The following is a 23,265-nucleotide window of genomic DNA, read 5'->3' as shown; positions in this document are numbered from 1 at the left end:
TATAGGGCATCTTGCAGTGATTCTTGGCAGCCATGTTTTGTAAATCCCTAGACTGACTAAAGAAACAGGGATATTTCTGGTACTGATACTTTATTCAACGCTCTTTAGGTTCTCAAACCTCTTTTTTTTCCTTGTTACAGTGCAACACAAGAAGAAATGATGTGTTTGGCAGTGATTTTTCTCCTTATTTCCTGTATCAGAATAGCAAGAAGGTATTGTATATTAGTATTTTAAAGACTTTGCAACTGTTTGCGGAACAATGAAAACAGACATCTCTTTCCAGGCACAACTTTTCTGCACAATAATTACAACCCTGTTGAAATGGAGGTAGTTCTGATACATCTTTCTTCAGGAGCAAATATGTTATTCCTTCAAAACTTAAAAGCTAAACCCAGCCGCTCAGAACGTGCACCCGTATGCCAGTAAAACCCCCAGCAGAAAGTCCTGCCTCAATTTTGACTACTCCATGAGAGCCATCCCTCCCCGCCTCCCCACGAGATCCCAAGCCCAGCCATCCCGTCTCGCTCGCCTGAAGGCGGCCAAGGAGAGGTCAATCACAGACCTCAAGCCCACTGATGCAGGCAAACTAGGATTAAATGAAAAACTGTCCAGAAGCAGTAGTTAAAAAGTTAAATCACCACCCTCTTTCAATACTTAAATAATTTTCAGAGCACACCGGGAAACATAACCAAACATTATGAAATTCTCCTTGATCAAACACCGAATCCAGACCAAAGGCATTTTTCAGAGAGGAAGAACCCGTGGCTTGATGGGGTGACCTTCAGGGTTAGACCATCCTACCTGCACACAAGCTGGGCAGATGCCTATAGCAGCAAAACTGGAAATGCGGCATTTCTAAAACTGATCAGAAACAGATCGCTTCTGATCGATGACCAGAATTCGCACATTTACCTGGGCAGGCAGTAGTACAGGTTTGGCCAGCATGGATGACTTCACAAGATGACCTGCAAAGTCCACCTTCTAGGCTCTGTACGCTAAATATATCTTAACTCTGTAATGGAGAGGGAAGTACCCGACAAATGCTTGGCATTACTCCAGGGAGAGACATCTGTCCCCCAAAAGGGAACGTTTTCTCATTGGAGGGGCCATCACGGGAACAGCGGTAAGGTCGAGCAAGCTGTAGAGCTTCCACTCTCAGGCTGTCAGAAGGATGTCCCTTTAGACAGAGTTACAATCCTTCAGGAATACCTAATTTAAATAGATTAAGACTTTCGCAATCAAACTGACAGACCCTGTCTCAAGAAGGCTTTGTAAAATCGTTAAATGGCTTTACTAAGTGCTAAAATAACAGCCTACTAATATTCTCTGGATCTCGGCACAGAATAGCAGAAGGTTGCTGGAATCCAGTGCAAGAAAGATGAAAACTGGAGGAAGCATGATCTGCTACGTTGTTTAAAATCCCATGCAATATACCTCTTCGGCATGCACCCAGTTTTAAGCATGCAACTATGCGACCGCTAATATCCTGTGCTGCATTAAAGCCTTCGCAAAAAATTAATTATGGATGAATGTGGGAGCACACCCATTAATCCTCGCTTGGATCAAACTGTGTAAAAATTTCAGAGAAAATAACTGATTGAGAAGAGCTCTTGAGCCGGTCAAAATGAGCCCTATGAAGAGCTTCTGCTGAGACGAAGGTAGGGGAGGGGCAACGTCCAAAAAACGCCTTCTGTTTGTGAGCACACACCATTGAAAATAAGCACAAGTGCTACGGTTCAAGCTTTTTGTTCAAGAACATGTAGAAATTAAACAAACAGAGTTAAAGATCTCCATACTGTGCTAAGTTGCTGCTCTCGGTTGATTTATTCTCATTTTCACTGCTGGAAAACCCACCAAATAACGTGGCCTGTAAGCCTGATCAAGAACATTCCACTTTTCCCAAGACGTTGTTCCTGATGGTCCCACAATAGATCACTCGGGGCTCTAAGGGACTGTGTCAATTGAACTGAATGATGTGGTCACCTGCTGGTACCGAAATGCGAAGGCAAAGCTGAGGGGGTTTGTTTTCAAAACAGGAGACATTGATCCTGTGACAATCTTCCATTACCCCGACTTTATTTCCATTAGAGACCGTGATTATATCTACATCAATCGCTTGAGCTGATGGATATTGGTGCACTAACAGTGACACAGTTTTTCACGATGCTGCTGCTGCTGCCCTGCATACTGATGGCTTACAAAAAGAGATTCATCCTGAGCTTGGACTAATGCTGCCTATTTGTCAATGAAAAACTACTGAAGTTTGAGCAGACTTTTGTAATTAGTCGGTTTTCAACTGCTGTGATTGTGGTTGGTTTTTATTTTTTATTTTTTTCTGGAAATCTTATTGTGGAACGGTGATTAGTGACCATGTGGCCTGGCAAGGATTCTATTTGTTATGATTAATACATTTATATCGCTACCTGATGGTAATAAAACAGCATATGTAGTTCTTACAAACATCTGTGGAAAGATATCTCTGCGCTCCTACAATAGCATCCCTATCTTGACTGGGGATTTTTTCATACGGGTGTATGGGCTCCTCTCCCATTTCCCCGTGCCGTCACCCTGTTACGGTTTCTATCCGCAGCACTTGCTATCTTTCCCAAGCTGGTGATCCATCTTCTGGCTTTCATCTCTTGATCTGACATATGATCTTGAGCCTGTGGTCATGCATTTGCCCTGGTTTTCACCTCTCCAACACACACTGCCTACACATACTCTGCACTCCCGAGTTCATCTCGCCAACCGCTTTCAAGAGCGCTGACTTTATCTGTACCTCCTTCAGTCATTTCTTCGTCTACGTTCTTCTTCCACTACTTTTCCATTACAACACGAGTTGCTAACATTTTGCACAAATAAACTCTGGTGGTTGAAAACAATTCAATTCATCTTCAACAACAGTGATTTCTATTCCAGCTAAGCCCTGTTCATTTTAGTTGCCCTTGCTTGTTTAGCCTTGTGCCCTGAGTCACGTCCTGAAGCGCCTGCACTTCAGACACTCGCTTCAGTGCCTTTACTGCAGTGGGTTCCATCATTCTTGATCAGAAAGTTTTTTTAATGCTGCCGTAACAACAAACGGAGGTGATTTGGAGTTATACCTGCGCAGAGTAACTCAGCACAGCAGAGGTTCGCAGGACCTGAACGAGCGCACCAGGCCAAGAGCGCGCCTGCCAGAGCCAACAGCACCTTCCCATGGCACCCCTCTGCACCGCGCTGGCGTCTACAGCTCATGCTAGCATAAGCTTGGGCACCTCCTTGCTGAAGTCCATCCCATACTGCACATCTCCAATTCTTCCATAACCAAAACTAAACCAAAAAGACCCCAAATCCTCCCCTGTGGCGTGCCCCGGTTCCTGCGAGGCTGAGCCTGTAGGGACCCAAGCAGCCCTTGCCTAGAAGATCCGAGAGCATTCGGCTGCGCAGCGATGAATTTTGCTAGAGTCTAAGTTTTGAACCACTCATTAGAGGCCACCACTGCCTCACGGTTTTGGATTGGGGCTTTTTTGTGAAATGCTAGGTTTTTATGTTTTATTAAGGTTGCTATCATTACTCCAGTAATTATCCTACATTCCTGCAGGTCTTTGGGGCCTGGTTCATCTTTCCCAGTGAACAAAGACAAACTAAAACCAAACGCCCTTACATCGGTCCGGACACAGCTACACGAACATGACCTTTTCCAACAAAGGATCCGCTCGCCCATTTGCCCTGCCCTTGGTGTACGAGCCTGAACGCTCTCACCTCAGCTTTTGTGGCACCTACAAAGCTAATACCAAGCGTAGGTTTTATTTGCAGCATAGAAGTTGAGAGAACAACCCTATAATAAATAAGACTAACCACATAAACGGAGCAAGAGAAGCATTTTGTGCAGTGGAAGACCCAGGAGAAGGGGCGATCTCTCTGTGTCTGAGCATCTTCCCCAACTCCTACATTTTAGAAAAAAATATTGGATTATCAGGCATGGCACATAACTTCCACAGTGCTGGGGATATAAACGTGCCATTTGATTAGGGGGGAAAGAGAGAGACAGGAATGAGGTGCCCTGTTCAGAGAGCAGGTGAGGAGGGTTTGATCTATTCCAAATGCAAATAAACCCAGCTTATTTCCTCATTGTTAAGCCTCGTCCTATATGCCTTTCCCATGAGAAAAGAAGTTTTGGAATTATGTACTCTGGCAGCATCTAGTTTGGGGATAACAAATAATTTTTCTGAAATTCCTTTGTGAGTGTGTGAAAGCTGCCAATTTTTCCCTGAGGCAGATGTTTTGTTGAATACTAACAGCTCCGAGTCCACTGTTTCTGAAAAATGAAGGATGAAACGTAAAACCCCTGTGAGAAAATACCATAATGGGGTGAAAAAAAGAAAAAAAAAAACCCTAACAACCTCACAGGACACGGAGAAGATCCTTCAGTTACAATTTATTACAATTTTAAGTCAGGAAAATATAAACTGTTAACAAGGAAAGAGCTCATCTCCAGCTTTAGTGGCCATTAATCAACACTACACCAGAACCTGCTACTTACTGAAGAGGCAGCCAGGTTTGTTTGTTTATTTTTTTTTTAAATTGGGATGAAGAAAAAGCAAACAGTGCCCTTTGGATAGGGAAAACAATGAATTAATTACACTAAGAATGCAGGGGTTTGTTGTGGTTTTTTTAATAAAAAGAAAACTGACTACTACTGACTACTTGGGACAAGGCCAATATTACTCATGAGTCCTGGACTGATGGCAAACAGGTAGATTGGTACTTACGAATGTTAATAGTAGAAATACACTGTGCTTTAGACATGGTTTTCTCTATTAACACAGATATTAAACATGTTGAGAATCTAACTGCAGTATTGGTATTGAAAATATGTGCTAACATTCATCATATTTAGTGTTTAAATTCTCTACAGCCATGAAACATATCCTAAAGCCTGGAATAAATTAAATGTAAACTGACAAGTTCTTTCTAGCCCCAAGATGTTCACCTAAAAGATTTAAAGATGTGTAACTCATGACTGACTGCAGCATTATGCATGAACGGAGAGTTTTAAAGAAGGCTTAAGAAAGTTTACCCTCAGATTAAAACCCCAGCTCTCTCCTTTACCCAAGCATTTTCACATCCAGCCCTGTTTACCAAAGCAGCCTGAAATGAGCCTGCGGGAATCTGCAGGTAAATAACCGTTGTGAGTTCAGGACCTTAAAACCCCAAAAAACCCACCTTTCGCAAAACCAAAATAACAGATAACATGCTTCTGCAATTGGCCACATCAACATAAAAAAAGAACGTGCGAATCTACGTTAGATACGTCTGCTCCCACACTCCTCCGCCGTCCCTGCCTTATTAGATTGCTAATCTGCAACACAAGACACCCCTTCCTCATAGCCACTCCACCGATACCACCTACAACACCACTTTCTTTTACTCCCAAATAAAACCAAATGCAACAACAGCATTAAAAAGTGCAAACCGCAGCAATGAGTCTTTATAAGCTGTCTTAGAACTGTAGCACATTTTTGTTCAAGGACAATCAAATTGCAGTGTCTGAGCTTAAATGGCAGAAACCAGTTACCAATGCAGACAAGACCAAGTGCGAAAGGGCAGTATGAAACCATCTTCACCTAGGCTTTTTTTTTTTAATTAAAGACTAATCAGCAGGAAGAAATGCTTAAATCAGAGCAGAGAGATGTACTAATTAAAATGAATTTAACACTTACAAATTTATTTTAGAAAAAGGACTACCGAAGTCGATCAGAAACCAACCGTACTTACTTTAACACCTCAAAATTTAACTTCAGGTGGACTTTGAAATTAGGTAGCTAAATTTTCCAGAAGCACCTAAATCACTTGGAAGCCTTCTTGGAATTGACTTCTAACGAGGAACGGGATGTGAAGTACTGGCCTTTTCTGGGTACCTCCTAAGACCACGTTGATGCATCTCTCAAAACCCATGAAATAATTTTAAGAAACAAACACTGTCTGACAAACATTATTTTTGGTATTCAAAGAGTCAAAGCTCTTCTTATCTGTTAAATTTACATCAAGTATTACAGTAAGAGTTTAATATCTGTGATCTTAGCCCTCCGAAGGAGACTGGGCACAGCCACCATGAACACGACCGCCTGCAGCCGCAGACAGCACGCAGTGAGTCGCTAGTCTTAGGCTGCGACACAGCACGACCGACGTACTTACCCTATTTCCTATTTACAACCTAAAATAACAAAAATGTGAGACCAATGTAAAATTCTCATTTCTTCTTTCACTGCGCTATATACCAATCTGCAATACGGATGCAATCTATTAAGAAGTAATAGAGAAATAAAGCAACAGCAACCCAAGGAACATCTCAGAGATGCTGCACCAGCCAAGGCAGCTGGGAAAGCGGGCACGGGTGCCTGAGACAGCTCTGGAAACGGCAGTCCAGAGGCAGGTTATAAAGGCTGCTGGCATAGGTCGTGAGGGCTGAGTACTGCTTTATTTTTACTGAAATAAAAGATTGGGCATTCCTGGGCCACCGTTTTGCCATCGTTGGTCTGTCGCGGCTGCGCCGCACACAGTCTAGGAGGCAGCGAGGCAATAACCAAAGAACGAGAGGCAATGAAGTGACCTGGGGAGCCCGTGCCCCAGCTTCCAGCGTGGGACTGGACACTCACCTACGTAAGAAGTTGAGCTGCAGACACGAGACCCTCGTCGGGACGCAGGTAGCTCCGACAAAACCACCTCGCCCCCAGTAATTCTGCAATAAGGGCCAGATTGTTTTGCAAGCCTGCAAGTATCTCTTTCTTTAATTTATATAATTATCAGTTTCTGCTACAATAACCACCTTCAATGCAGACATTCAATCTCTGCATCTCTACATCCTACTCTGTACCACATCTCAAAGTCTGACTGTGTAAGCTGTCATGAGCAAAACTATACTGTCTAGGCCACAGTGCTGTGTATTTTGGCAGAGAATGTCTCCATCTATATTAGCTATACACGAATTTCCATAAGAAATAGCATTGATTTTTCCCTTCAAGTATATACATTTAATGAAAAACTCACTCGTGGCTTCAAAGGTTGTCTAGACATTAAGTTGGTCGCCCTTCCTGCCTTCAGCATCTGCTTATTTTTTTCTCTAACTGAAGCTGTACCAAGGGTCTTTTGGCAGAATATTAAGAATAACATATATGCTGAGGTGATATGCCTATAATACAGAGAAAAGACACGCAATACAGTCATCATCCTTGACCAGATTTTCCATACCCTGCAATATATCCTTTTTTTTTTTTTTTTAACTGGGAGCTGTTCCAATATCTGAATCATCAAGAGCAGTCTTTTCTTTCACAAAATGCCCTGAAAAATAAAAACAAGCTTCCTTCCCTGTCTGTTGAAAATGGAATATTTTTCCTAACTCAAATTATCGTAGACTAAGGACAACTTTGAGTGAATGCCAAATTCTGATACTTCATCAGTGTTTAAGTCTAGAGGCATATTTATACTACTGTGAAGGAAAAATTCCCAGAGATCCGATGAACATGCCTGCCATAACACAGCCCCAGATGGCTCCTACACACCGTAAAGTCACCTGCATCTGTAGAAGCAATGGCATTGTTGATCTTGGAAGATAAAAGAAGCGTACCAAATGTTCTTCTTGCTAACCTGGCAGGGTACAGAGGGTCTGACTAGTAAAAGCAACCTGAACACACCTGTAGAGGGATACGCAATGAGTTTCAAAAAAAATATTAAAAGATGGTTTAAAAGAACACTATTTTTGCTTTTCTGTATAGCACATGGGATATAAAAAAAAAAGCTATACCAAAGCAGCCTGTTGTATATAAAGTTTTTGTTTTGTGAGGGAAGCACCCTTCAAAGCCGGATGCAAATGCTTGCATGAGTGCCTATGCACACACGTAAAAACCTTAAAATTTAAAACTGTTGGCTTTGTACAGTAGAAGCAGGACAGTCTACTGAAGAAAGTCTTACTGAATGGGCTGAAAGTCACACAGGATCCAATTAAGATAAAAAGTTCAAACCCAGGACATTTCCTCTTCTTTCTGATTGCTTAGGCCAGCATCAGACATCTGTTCTCACTAATTTTTGAATTAATCCCCTTTGAAGCAAACTATTCAAAACCTGGAGATACATCATCTAGCCGATAAGGATCTCCCCCTCCATTAGAAGGTGCTATTTTGAATTAACCAGTCTCTTCTACTGGTGCTGTTGGAAACACGATCATAGCTTTGTGTAGAGAAAACAGTTTTGCTTAGTCAAGTTAAAACATCAGCAGAGATGGAAATACAGCATGTCTTATAACTGCAGGCTACTATTACATGGGCAGCTGCACTGAAATGGTCCTCAAATTGTCCCACAAATGACCTCTACTCTTATCTTTTGCAGAATTAAGCAATCACAGTAACTACTTCTGCTAGTTCAGATTTAAACAAATTAGACAGGACGGCTTTTCAAAAAAAGAAACCCTCCACGTTGGGTGTCTTTACCTTACCTCAAACACTGGAATAACAGGTTCCACGCATGAAAAATTCTGCTCACCCATTTCCAGTAATAGAAGCATTATTTGAAAATAAAGAGATGATAGAGCGGAAGAAGTCCATGACTTCTCCAGATGACATTACACTTTAATAAGTACTGCACAAATTGCTCACAACAATTTGAAAAATTTTCAGTATTTCTCAGACTCCAACGAGCTCCCATCATCTTTCTTTTCTTACAATATTTATAAAGCTGTGATGTCTTTACTTTGCAGAATTGCCGTTTAACATTCTTGAGTAATGCTACTCAAAACTTCACAGTGCCATTTCTTGCATATAAATCTGAAAGGCTATTTTCTTCCACTCCAAGATTTAGAAACTCCAATGTAAGTCTACATGCATTATTTGTGCATGCTCAAGGTATTACATACCTATAGGGCTGGAAGACATACAGTGTGAATAGTACCATCCCCAAATATTTCAGATAGACCAATCTCATGCAATGACAGCAGGGAAAAAGGCTCCAGTCTTTACACCAATTCACTTGCATCTTCGAAGAGCATCCTTTTGCTTCCCTGATTCATCAGCCTCCAGAGCCTTCTCAAGCAAGCCCTCCCACCCCCCCCCCAATATCTCCGACACAGAAAGACCTACTACTAGTTTCTCAGGTTGACTAGAGAATCCCATTACGAAGTTCTTGTGTACCCCACCTTGTTTTTAGAAAACAAAACCCCCATATTCTAGTCCCATTGACTTCAATTGCTTAAGTAATTTGTTGGAGCAGAGCCAGTACAACAATTCCCTGCCAGAGCAAGGCCATAAAGAACAGTCAGCAATATCCTTCTCTACCTCGTGGGGGGTCTACGTGCAAGATAAGGTTTGCTAGAACAAAACTCCCTCGGTCTTTGAGTGCCCTCTATAGACCTAAGATAATATACAAATAGAGCTTGCTAAAAAACTTAAAAGGATTGTGATTTAAAAAAAGAAAAAAGAAAAAAAAAAAGGAAAAAAGAAAAGACATCTGCTACACCCACAAGACATTTGTTAAATTACAGCATATATTAAAAATTCTACAGATACAAACGTGGTATCAGTTATCTTCTGCTGAAAGAACAAACACTCAATGGTGCTCTTGCACCATATTTCAGCATGGCTGTTGGTAGACTGGTTCAGAATGAATTTTCCCTTTATTAGAAAAAGTAAGGTAATCTCATCTCCCTTGTAACTCAAGCCACGGAGAAGAGATAAGAAAATATGTTTAAGGAAAGTATGCAAAAATCAAAAGAAATGATAGAGGGATTGCAGTTAAAGAAAACAATTGCAAAATCGTGACTGCACATTAAGAAGAGGAGACTAGTAACAACACACAGTCTGGATATTTGCCCTCTGAACCACATATTCACATTTTCCTTTAGGAAGCCAAGACTTCAGTACTTAAAAAAAAAAAAACATGCTATAATCAAAACACAGTAACTTTTCCCCCTTTTTAAAAACCTGATACACACTAAGGCAATAGTGACTCCATGCTTCAAGTAGACAATACAGTTTGTACAAGGTGTTTTGTCAAAAGGTCTATTTATTAATATTTCCATGCTGTGAATTGATGTGTTATGTCATAACAACTCTAAGGAAATGAGTATGGATTTACACATGAGACAATAACAGCTCCGAAAGGAGCTGTTAAAAGACCATTGAATAAAAGAACACTTAACGTAAGGATTCAGCGGACTGCAGAAACCGATACCTAACAAATACTGTAAAAGCACGTAATTGCAATTACTAATACTAAATTGTACCAAACTATCAGTCCACTTTTATGACAAATAAATAGATAAATCATTGAGTGTCCTTACCAGAACTACTCTCTGAAACCCCACAAAACTGTGATGTGGCAGCAGTACAGCCCTTGGTATTACACCACCTGTAACACAAACCATAGGATGATAGTTTCTATCAATATTTATTTTAAAGGATGAAAAAAGGATAAAAGCTATTTTTCTACGAGTCTTTTTACTGAAAGCATTAAAACAACATTCAGTTTCCTACTGATTACAATATTGTTAGGTAAGAAAATAAACTAACAAAAATTAAAGACCATCTTTTGATTACTTACTTGGAATTTATTTTAAAAAATTACAGGCACAGTTTCAACTCTATCCTCTTCTCCCTCTTTTAGTTGAAAACGAAACCCTACCACAGAATAGAGCATTAGCTTTAAAGGAATTTCTGTTCTTTTTGGCTGCCTGTATCGACAAAGGGGAACTTTATGAGAATCCAGATTAAAGTTTACATGTGGCTAAGTATCGACGCGGTAGCTTATTTTAGTGTTAGCTGAAGTACACAACTAAAATGATTCAATAGCAAGACAAAACATAGGAAACACAAGGCCATGATCAAACCACCCAGTGTTTTCAAAATCGACCATTTTGGATCTGAATTTAACGCCAACAAATTAAAAAGAACATGTTATATGAAAGAATCCTTAAAATACCCTCCTGGAGTTAATTTCCACAAGCGACTTCAAACCTTAAGCGCTCCCTAGGAGTTAAGTACATTATGCACCTGTGATCAAAACAATTACTGATCCTATATTTCTACAACGTAGTGATTCCCTACCACCAATATTCGTTACAGATGACATCATTAGAGAGTGATTTTACATAAACTAAGGGAATAAGGAGAAAGGCTGGAAGGCAGGAGCGCAGGAACGCTGTCTGGGCACCACAAGAAAAGAATCCACGTATCAAAAAAATGCTGTTTGAAGCAGGAAACACTTAAGAGTAAAACAGATAACCCTGCCCCAAACGGAAGAGGATCGGGAAAACAGCAAAACTATTTTCTAAATACTAAACTCCAGCCACAAAGGCTCACAAAATACACTACAAATAACACTGAAACTTCCCAAACACCTCCTTAAAACAAGGACTAAAACCAAGGAAGGCAACACGTGCCTTAAACAGCACGTAGCATTTAAGACTTTCCATCGTCTTAAAAATACTCATTGACCTCTAAGAAACCTTCCGCTATTGAGTCTGTTACTAAGCTGAATAAGACTTGAAAATGTTTTTTCCTTGTTTTCATTGAGGACCTACAGAATATTTTGGTCAGCAATCATTTTCTGTGTTTAAATTCCCAAGAGATTCAAATAAACTTCTCCTCCCTCCTCCTGCAGAGCCCCCGACAGCCGGTGGACATTCATCTCCAAACCCACGGGAACTGCCCTGGGCGAGAGAAGGGACATGCCACCAACACTGATGGCACTACACTCCTCCACGTATAGGGAAACCGCAGCAGTTGTTTCATTAATGTTTAATTAATATTTACATATTAACAGTTCTCCTTTTCAGAATAAGAAGATGTAAATACTATGGCCTAGAGGTGTGAGAAGTAAACGCTACAAAGCGTCACTTGGAGATCACCAGCTTCCTCATAATAAAAGTCAATTTATTCATTACTACATTTCTAACAAAAACACTCCAGTACCACCACCCTGGCCTTGAAAAGCGTCCTGGTCCTTCTCTGTAACACCACTTACTGACAGTAGCTCACAAGGTGAGTGAAAAGGTCCTGACCCTATATTAATGTAATTTTAATTCTCTGCTAGGCTATTATGTACTGCCTTGATCATTTCTGCGAACCTAGCTGTATAGATCAACTCTATTGCAAAAATTTAATTAAAAAAAAAAAAATCAGAAGTTTAACACACTTATAAAATTTTAACTGCAAGATAGGGCAAAAGGTCATTAAAAGGGGATGCTGATCCCGCTGGTTGAACAAACAAGTGGGAGCAATAAGTTTCAACACTTACATGCTTCAAACTTTGTGCATTTTACTTTTACGTTAAGGATTTTTCATTCATTTAGAGTCAACTCTGTGTCAAGTAAATAATTGATATTACCCCCAAAATGATGCCCAAGAGGAGAAGGAACCGGGAGGCCCTGCAGGAGAGCGGTGCTCCACCGCGCCTGCAGCAGGAGCGGCGTTAAGAGGAATTCCTCTCCTCTCCGCAATTCCCCACGGAGCATACACAAAAACACACCGACCACTAGAAATTCATCATTGCATTGGCCTCCCTGCAATGACAACAGCAAACCTGCTTACAGAATTAAATGCACGGCCCAACGTAACAGATCTTTTAAGAATGAATAAGCCACAGAAGTAGTTTTTCAGATGGATCCTAACAGCCAGCTACCTCTTCAGCCACTTGCACCACATGATGTGACCACCAGAGAATCCCCTAAATTGTATTTATCCTGGAATACACTTTTATCCTGTTTCAAATCAATAAATCAGAGTAAAATTTATTGCATGTGCTGCAAAGATTCATACATTACATAGCGAAAATATGTTCACTTTTATTTTTTTCATCTAAGTTAGTGACGTGAGCAGAATTTGTAGCACGTAGGATAAAAATGTCACGTTTAATTCTATTCCTACCAAGTGATGTGATGAAATGGAGCACGTCACAGGGTGCTCACCTATAATCACAAGGTAGACTTCCCCTTACTATATCCACTCTTCAGACTTCCATTCTGTGGTAATGCTGTGGATTGCTTTGTAGGTACACGCTTAGTCTTTCATTTTTCTTTCTCACAAGATGCCTATCTACGTGTATTTCAGAGAACCTGAAAAGAATCAAACTGCAAACCTACAGCCTCATTAAAGAAAAAAAAATAAGAGTTGAGCAGGAGGGGAAGGGCTAAAGAGATTTACCAGCCTCAGGGAGAGGACAGGAACAGAAAACACTGCAAAAATGTGGACGATTTTGAGAACCCAACATTTCACGTGACGCTAACTGGCAAGCTTAATGACTGTATCTGTTCCTGAAACGCTCACACTCCGTAAGAATGCGTGCAGTGTGACCAGGAAATCTTTCCCTCAGCAGCTTAGAATATCTATGCCTTTAAAAACAGTATACAAAAATAGACATTACTTCCCTATTTCCAAATTAATTACGGAGCAGGAATTTTATCACACTACCACCAATACACGCGATGATGCCACATGTAAACGTATTGCACTTGTTTTGGCACAGGGCAGCAACAGAAATGGTAAGTAGGATAAGATTCGGTGAAAACGTCACTCTTTCTGCACGTAGTTGATGACTATCGGTGAAGTTGGAAGACGGGCACGCGAGGAGGCCCCGCTGGGTGACTGCCACCAGGGCGTGCTCCTTGCCCAGCACGAGTCCTACGTACCCATCTCACCGGTGGGTTTTTCTCCATAACCTTCTTCATTTTGCTAACTGAAAGAAATACAGGGAAAAGCGTGTCTTGTACTTCTCTAAATGAAAGCAATATAGCTACCCAAACTAGGCTGACTTAATCTCTCAAAATGATAGCTTTGTTTGTAACCCTCCCATGCTTTTGGGCAGCAATTTCCAGTATAGATTCTCCTCTTCCATGACTTGTAACTGAAATCCTTACTACTATTAGATTGGGACTTCTTAAGTCAATGCAATTTTTTCAAAAATAATCAAAAATGGATTTTTAACAAACAAGTAACATTTCTTTTTTGAACGACTGTCTAGGGTTTTTGCTTGTTTTGATATTAAATCATGTATAGTTAGGGGAAAGAAGACAAAAAAGTAAATTATGTGCTCATAAAAAGTACTGATGTGCATTTCATAAATGGAAGGTGGCCCATCAGGGAGAGAGAAATGATCTACTTCTAGGAAGTATTGTTTACTGCTGTCTTCCCCACTAGACCACCTGTTAATAGTATTTGATGTTGTTTTCTTTCTGCGTGATGAGCATGACTATCGCAAAGTGCCTCTAAGGCGATGAAACGCCTGCGTACAGAAAAAAAATTCACTATAAACTGACATTAAATAAAAATGTAAGCCTCTCTCTTGAACTTAAAGCAACGCATGCATTTGGATCTTCAGAGAGCTCAATGCATGAATAAGGCCTTATTTTTAGCCTGTCCTATGAGCGCAGCATAATTTCTGGTCTGCTTCTCCCTCCATTTGCATAAACTCAAATGTTACCACCGAGAGATCTGATCTGCTCGCTACCACTTATTCCCTCTAATCCCTCTATTTCAAAGACCATCCAACCGACAAATGTCACCAGCAGAGAAACTGAAATCCAAGTAATGCGTTAACAAAATAAGGGTTGGTTCATCTACAAAAACAAGATTTGCTTTTCCATTTTGACTCTGCAAACAGCCCCACAGATCCCTTTTTGGCACACCTGAGAGAAAGAAACACAACTAACAGGAGAGGCGGCTTAGAGAAAACCGAAGCCTTGGGTTGAAAAATTCACGTTGGCCTCTTAGCATCGCCCTACGAAATATAAGCAAATCTGTTTAATTTTCAAGTAGGATTGCACCGAGTGCTAAGTATTTCGTTGTAATTCAGAAGCTTACGCACAGCACGACCAAACACAGCATCAGAAGTTAAGCTGACAATAAATCATTTATCACACGCAAAGTTTAAGATCACAATTCACTGAATAATATTTATGATCACAAAGTAAACATGATAAAAGTGGTATTTCCTTAATAACAGCACAGCTAGTAATTTCAGGAGAAAGCAGAAGCACTCATCGCAGAGTAAGGCTCCAAAACCCCTAACAGCCCTAATCCCGCCAAAAGAGACTGAGCGAGACTACTCAGACACTGAAAAATGTATGCAGGGAAGTGTGAGCATTACAAAAGTTTAAAAGTCATTGGGTCGTAACCATACTCAAGTAAAAAAACCCCCGGGAAATTTTATGCAGGAAGCTTATAGCCCAGACAACTAACATTTTCCATGAAGCTCCCCAGGCAGATGACAACCAGACATGGATTAAAATGCTACAGACAAGCAAAGCTTCAGCAGTATTGCATCTTCAAGTGTAACTGTAATATTAAACATGACTTGTTAGCAAAACAGTTATTCCACGTTCTGAAAATGAAACTATCAAGTTTAAGATCTTTATCTGTAAAACATTAATGTTCTGCCTGACTACCTCAAGGCAACGTCCCCCGAGTGAACGCGCATCTTCTTCTCTTCCTTATCCACTGTCATTTTCATAATTCATCCTTTTAACGATTTAAGAAGTCATACATTACCAGTGCAGAGGATATTTCAGAGTACATTGATGAGGCTCAAAAAGTCTTAGATTTGACCAGCTGCTGAGGACACATCAAGGAAGAAGCAGTACGTACATCTATCTGAGCTCTGACTGGTGCATCTATCGAGCAGACAGGTTTCTGAGCTTTACTGTGTTGTGCGTTCTTCAGATGAGATGTGTCTTTCAAACGCTAAATGAAAGCAACGCAAGAATTAAAGAACTGGAGCAAAGTGACTTGCATTTCCTATTGTCCCATTATTCTTCATGCACGGAAGACAGGCTTTTCTCCTTCCTTTTTTCCTTTTTTTTTCCTTTACTATTTAGTAGCATATTGTCAAGGAGCTGATGCACATTGCTGTTTTTTCAGAGATTGCTTATGTACTGTCTGTCACAGGACACTACTTGTATACATTTCTATAAAGTCACTTGGTCAGACTATTTTGGAAACAAGATACTGAAATTCTCATTCTTTCTATTTGAGAGATGTTCCAATTCTTTGGCCTGATCATAGTTCAAACTGCTTGGCTTAAAGCCTTTAAGTTTTATATGTACATTCTCAGTGAAAAAAATCAAACACAGGAATGATTTTTACCAAACTGGAGGGCAGAAGCGTTTCATTTTTTAAAGGTTGCCTCCACTAGTAGTGTTTCATGACTGGTGTTGCAAATGCTACAGGCACTACTTTGCAGACATATTAAAAATGATTTCTGGAGCTTGCATCTCTCTCCTGAAAAAGCAGCCTTCAAAATGCAGGCCACTCAGAAGCACTGTAAAGCTGGTCGTCTTTCTCATTCCTGAAAATCTTCAATTTTACCATGTTAAAATTTCATAAATAAATCTCCCCCCCACCCCCCGCCATTCTACACATAATCTCTAGCAGCTTATTTTATGGCATCAACCACCATCCCTGTCACCATTCCCACAGCAGAAGGCTGCTACATACTTCGTGCCTGCCTTGGAATTCATGACCAGAGGTTCGCCCACACCACAAATACAGAAAACGAGGAGCCTTCACAGCCTTCACCTTTCCATTTACCCCCGTTAAGTCAGTGCCACCGTGTTCTCCAAGGAGAAAAGCGCGAGAGCTGGAACACCGCAAGCGACAGTGGCCAAGGACCCTCAGAAACAAGGTCTGCGCCCGCTGCTCTTGGCCTGCGAGAAGGGAAGAGCCAAACTGCCGGGCAGCGACCGCGTCTTGCGGGAGCCTCCGCTCCTTTCAAATAAATATCAAGCGGCACTTCTGGGATGGAGCACAGACCTCAATTACCTCAATCACAGACCTCAAGGGCGTTCATTTGCTTGGGTATGCATGTAAAAAAATAGTGGGACTTGGTCCTAAGTTGGACCGAAAGCTGGTTATATCGTATCTAATTAAAGTCCGTATCACTGAAATAGAGACTCGCCAATGCAGATACAAACGTCATTTGGCAGCCACAGCGGTTCTCAAACCTGCAGCTGGAACACAGCTCGGGACATGAAAGCCTAATAAAGCTACTGATTGAATAGCCTGATTTGTAGAATTTCGGTAGATTTTGCTTTATTTTATAGCATTGTACTAACACTTTACTAGAGGGAAAGACAGGTTCTTGGATTTCAGAGTTGCAATTCAGTAGGTATCTGGAGTTACAACATAGATAGTTCTTGCACTCTCTCAGGAGACTCGAGTTAAATTCTTGGCTCAGGCTTGTAATGAAAAAAAACAGGTGGCATTAATCTAGTCACCATTTATTCATTAATTACATTGAAAAACCCCAAACTTTAGTTTACTAAATGGCAGCCCAAAAGATTGTGAATGCATCTGTCAGGACTAACAGCAAAAAATAAAATAAAATAAAAAAAAAAAAAATATATATATATATAAAAAAAATTTAAAAAAAAGGTGCCTGACAAAGTCTTTGAAGTAGCTCTCGTAATCTGTGTACCATCTACTTACAGAGACAAAAATCATCTTGGGGCAGACGGACTCACAAAGTCAACCAAACAACTCAAACCAGGCTCACCAACGCCCACGGTCCTGCTCTACGGAAAAGATTTTGACAAGGAAATAAGAGTCTATTTTTCTCCAATTTTGGAAGCGTTGCAGCTGTGTATCGCTTAATAATTCAGTTTATTAAAGGCAACAACTGTCAAAATCTATACAAACTAATTTGTCGTGCAGCAATTTTACATTATTGGAATCTTGTTATAATCTGCCTAATGCACGCTATCGCTTTCTAACCATGCCTATAATTGGTTTCTTGGCTGTATAGGCCTAAAGACAGTAATCCAAAACATCTTCCAATTACACTGAAAAATATTCATGTTTGCGGAAAGTTACATTACTTAATTTTCAGACTCAATGGGCCTTTAGTAATATGAGATTAAAAAAAAATGCTTGCAAAAGGACACTAATTTTTGGTGCTGTTCAGAAAGTTACATGTTTGTGTAGGAAAATCCCATCTTGAGACCTGTAAACGGCGAAGAAGCACGTATTGAGATATTTATGGAACACGAGACAAACTCAAGGAAAAAAAGGTCAAAAATTCATTCAGATGGAAGAATATATTCCAAGTCTATATATCCGAATCAAACAAGAAACCCAGCCATTAGAAAGTCCCGTACCTCAAAACTTACATAGGTGTGACAGTTACTCATGAACTTGACTTGTTTACTTCCAACACATGCAACCATCTCTTGCTCTTGCCTGCAATCCTTCACGGGGCGTTTGAAGTTCCTTCAATTTGCTGGTAGGTCGGCAGCAGTTCAAAACACGAGAACTTCGTACAGGAATCATTGCTTAATATTCCCAGAGCACCGTATTTGACAGACGCTTTCATTGCAGTACCAGGATTGGCATACAGGTAATTTTTAAGATGCTTAAAGCATCGCGGCCTGCTATATCAGTACTTTGACAAATACGGTTTACTATTTTTGACAGAAAAGATTAGCAAGTAAAAATTACAAGGACAAGCAGGATTGCCCAGATGCAGATATGCTTCTTAGCAGAAGAGAAAATGTTGAAGTTGCCACTTGAAATGCATGAGAATTTTTGTAAATTTTTAACGTAGTAGATTTTTATTTTTTAAACTACTACAGAATCTTAAAATTTGTCTATAAATCTTGGCAGATTAGAATCACAGAACGCTTTGGGATGGAAGGGACCTTTCAAGGCCATCCAGTCCATCCCCCTGCCATGGGCAGGGACATCTCCAACCAGATCAGGGTGCTCAGAGCCCCATCCAGCCTGGCCTTCAATGTTTCCAGGGATGGGGCATCTCCCACCTCTCTGGGCAACCTGGGCCAGTGTTTCACCACCCTCAGCGTGAAAAATTTTTTCCTTGTGTTCAGTCTAAATCTCCCCTCCTTTAGTTAAAACCATCACCCCTTGTCCTGTCACAGCAGGCCTGGCTAAAAGTCTGTCCCCATCTTTCTTGCAGGCCCCCTTTAGGTACTGAAAGGCTGCAATCAGGTCTCCCCGCAGCCTCCTCTTCTCCAGGCTGAACCCCCCCAGCTCTCAGCCTGTCCTCACAGCAGAGCTGTGCCACCCTCGGATCGTTTTTGTGGCCGTAAGCGTGCACCTTGTGAGGGATTCCCATGATTACGGTGAAATCAACGGGACTAGGTTACGTACAGGCCTATATGCAATAAGCACATGCATAGATACAATATTCCCTGAGTCGCACGGAGCTGAAAATAAAAATAAAGTACTGTCATGCACAAAAAGTTAGAAAAATATACAGGGACAAAAAACTGCAAAACAAACCACTGACAGTCACTCCCACCATGCCTCAAACTGATTGTGAAATGAGAGAAATAATGCTTCAAGTGTCCTGCAGAGCTTAAAGGTGGGCCTCGGTATCTGCCTCCATATACCACCCTCGGCACCGGAGCCGGCGAGTGCTTTATGGTGTCGGTTCCTCCTCAGACCGCCGCGAGCTGGACAAACACTACCGGCTGCATTGTAGCGATGGAGAATAACGGAACCTTCAGCGCTTCTTGAAATGGCCTGGATGCCAAGCGATGCCTGAAACACCACTCTCTCCAGCTAAGCTCGCTGTACCAGTAACGCAATACGTTGTTTTGGGTTGGTTCTCTGCCCGCAGCTGTACTGTGCGCAGTAAAGTACGTAAGAGCCAGGAGAAAAAACAAAAACAAACAAAAACCAAAACGCAACCTTAAGATTGAACTCTTTGGATATCTGCGAGAAAATGGGAGCAAGCAGCTTGCCGCAGAGAGCCTGGCTATCCTTAATCGTGTCTTTCACAACTACGACGCTATGAACTACGCTGACACACGTGCAGAGACGCAGCTCTGGGGAGACCGGCAGCAGAGAGAAAATACAGAGAGCTCCTCGCCTTTGGAAGGACACTGGCAGTTGCCAGGAGGGCTGTGAAAGCTCAAAGCCCCGCACTACGCTTTCTCCATCATCGATAGCCACGCTCTCCAACAAGCAAACAGCTGTAGCACCCTACCCCCCGAAGCACAGGGTATTGAAAGGCAGGAAAGTACATCTCCTTGCTGTTAGACGTTTGGCACTAATATGGGTTTTTCCTCACACTTCCAACAAATCCTGAGAAGACCTTAACGCAGAAGATGCGGCGTGTGGTCGAAGGTACGGCTGATGCTTCCACGAACAGGTGGGATCACAGATAAGAGCCAGCAGGGCTTTATTCCAGCAATAGCAAACGCTTTCTAGGGCACAGCTTAAACCTCCTCGGACAGCTAGCTAAATGAATAACGTAAACTCTATAGATGGTGGGGAAACAATTCTGGTTGCCCGCGAGTTGAGCGCTCACAGCGAAGTTACTCACACAAAAGGGACGAGGAGCAAAGACGACGCACGCAAACTCCGCAGCCAGCGGTCACAGCCCGGGCTATGGCAGCACTGCTCTACCGAGTTCAGCGGAATGCATTTAAAAATGTTTGGGTATGTGACAAAACAGATCTAAAAATATCAAGCGCGTATAAAGCGTAACGCATCGCTCACATAATCTTCCCGCCTTATTATAAATTCACGGAAGAATTAATTAAAAGGACAAGTACCACACATGCTTATTAATTTACAGATGAGTGTAAGTGGGAGAGAGAAGGCAGGAGGAAAGGTTAATATGTAGAAGAGATACAAATCTACGTGGAAATTTTTCCCATCAGAGCAAACCAGAACATAACATCTCCTTGGTACAGCAACACGTGTGCTGTGAGAAGTGACGTGCACTTGAATGCGTGTTTTACTCTGATCCCAAAGGATCAAGCTCCTTGCGAGATGCCCCTTCGTATTTAATTCCCCTTTGTCTACGAGCTACCCACTTCCAACGGAGGCCGAAAAACTGCCCTGTGTTTCACTGTGTACACGGGAAAACATTTAGTACTGATGCCGATTTAGGACTCACAAATTAAGGTGGTATGTAGGCAACGCATCACGGGCTTTCCTCTTAGGCCTTGGTTCAAGAGGGAGGCTTTTCTGAAAATAGTTGAAGTGCCATTACTTTGAAATCACCCTCCTCAGAAAGTGGTTTTGAGAAATAGGACCAACTTTGCTTTCAAGCTTTTGATTGCAAAGGCACAGAAGCGTGAATGTTACTGAAGCAAAAGTTTCAGAATTAAACATAGATGCAAAGAAGGATACACAGCATAGATGAATAATATATGCCTATAAATAAGCAGAAAAATAGACTTAAAATATCCACATAACTATTAATTAGTTATTAATATTAGATCTCTGGTCTATTTCCCTTCAAATTAGCAATTAGCCACCCACTAGCAAAATGTCAATTGCAAAACAAGAGACTGTATTTATAGTACAACCTACTTTGAGTTTTGAGAGACATGTCAGCCACTGCTAAATTACAATACCCCTATTGTGTGCCTTCCCAAATTAACACCTAACTTTCATTATAGGCAACTATACGCACAAAAGTCATATTAGATTTTAATAATCTTTATTACATCACACGAGCTGGTGCAAACAGTTTTCCATGTAGAAGACTACGCAGAGAGAAGGGGAAAAAAAAGTCGTGTTAAGTGATTCATCAGTATGCAGCTGGGTCGGACACTGGCACAGCCGTATCTTGAAAGGCCCTGTGCAGCAGCGATGCTGGGAGGAGTGAGTGTCCAGGAGCTGGTAATAAGAAATTCTTGGATCTGATTTTATTATTTCCCATTCAGAGACTAGCTTTGATTGCCAGTACTATAAGCAGCGCACCGTGAAATGCAGTAGAACACGCGACTCCGTCTTTAGACTGTATTCATACGGAAGAGTCGCCAACGAAGGGGAAACAACCTCTCTACCAATGTATCTTATCCGTCAGTGGGGAAGGCGTATGCACCTGCGTAAGGTACCCGACACAAAACCACACGGGGTCCAGACCGAGTTCCCCGGTGACGGCCAGCTCACCGAGATGGAAGATGCGCTTTATACGCGGCCACCTCCTGAAACGCCGAGGTCCCTCTACGGCCCCGCCGGCTTTTTCCTTCTATCATGGAAAAAGCGAGTACCATCAGCATGGGACGCCTCTTCTCTGCGGCTTTTGCAAATGATGTAATTCGGGACTTCTCTGGCAAAACTAGACCGCGTTGGGGATTTCAGAAGAGGTCAAAAGTCACCGTGGTGAGTTACATTTTTAAAGAATATGGCCTATTCCACTGAGTTTTCTTTTGGTTTGTGTTTTCTGATTTGCCTTGAAAACAGTTCTCCTCCCTTTCTCTCTCCAGATGCCTGACGCTATCTGCAGAAAAAGCGGAAAAAAGAGCATCCTGCTGCGGTTCACCGAAGATGGAGAGCTGGCAGGAGAAACCCTGGCAAGACACGCTAAATTGCCTCAAGCCTTCTGCTGAGAGGGAAGCAGGACTCATTGTTTCTGCCATAGAGAGGAAGCAGAAACAGAGAAAGAATTACATAGAAACAGTCCTCTAAACAAACTTGAGACTACAGAACACCACCTCCTCAACAAGAGGTGATTTGTGCTAACATTTCAGTGGATAATAGTCTATTTTGCAGTTTTATAGTGGATTAATTTGGAATACTCAGAAGTGTCTGAAAGATAGACCTGAAGAGAAACACAGTACTCATTGCTGCGCATCTTTCCTCTTGGTATAAAATCACATCGCTTTCTATCAGCTCGCAGGAGCGCACCCCTCCTAACAACGCCTTTTACAGAACTTCCTTCTACAGCTAGCTCTTTTATTCTTGTAAAAATAAAACCCGTCATCCTCCTAGCCCTAAGATTTGCACAAAACCAGGAGCCCTCTGCCAGCGGTTTAATTTCTCATGTATTTATGCATACCCAAGTATTTGTACAAAGAAATCAATTGTAGCCGCAACTTATTTTGCACGTTGCTGATTCACCTTTAAATCCATGGGGAGTGAAGAGAATCCTGAATAATAATTCATAGATCATCATTTGCTACCTGGGAACAGGATTGTCTATGTTTTTCCATTTCCTAAATTTTCCTTTTATCGTAAAATTCACTTTAACACTATAACTATTAAAAACTAGAGGAGTCAAAATTGAGAAAAGAAAACAAGAGCTGCAAGAAGAAACAAAATACGAAGCCAGCTGGGATCCAAAGCCACTTTCATCACATGGGATATTTTTGTATCCATTATACATTTTATTTTTCCTAATAACTGTCACACATATAAAGCAGGAGAGCTGTGAGGTACTTTAAAAGGAGATAAGAAAGAAAAGATGAACGCGGTCCCAGCCACCCCTTGCTGGGCTTTTCCTTTATATATGCTGAAAATATTTAAACTGTAAGGAGACCATTTAAAA

The 23,265-nt window shown here is 41.4% G+C and overlaps 1 protein-coding gene across 8 annotated transcripts in view; it reads right to left on the bottom strand.

Annotated features, from left to right (window-relative positions):
• TBL1XR1 (TBL1X/Y related 1) overlaps positions 1-23,265 on the bottom strand; it is a 120,543-nt gene that overhangs the window by 29,527 nt on the left and 67,751 nt on the right. For 3 of the 8 annotated variants that reach the window (XM_082319424.1, XM_082319426.1, XM_082319425.1), the window contains exon 3: positions 10,310-10,377. The exons of the other annotated variants lie outside the window; for them this stretch is intronic. The gene's annotated coding sequence lies outside the window, so the exon portion shown is untranslated. The remainder of the gene's footprint in view (positions 1-10,309; positions 10,378-23,265) is intronic. 8 annotated transcript variants of the gene reach the window in all.

Source organism: Platalea leucorodia (assembly GCF_965183815.1).
Source record: "Platalea leucorodia genome assembly, chromosome: 8".
Lineage (NCBI taxonomy): Eukaryota > Metazoa > Chordata > Aves > Pelecaniformes > Threskiornithidae > Platalea > Platalea leucorodia.
This window is presented reverse-complemented; position numbering and strand designations above follow the sequence as displayed.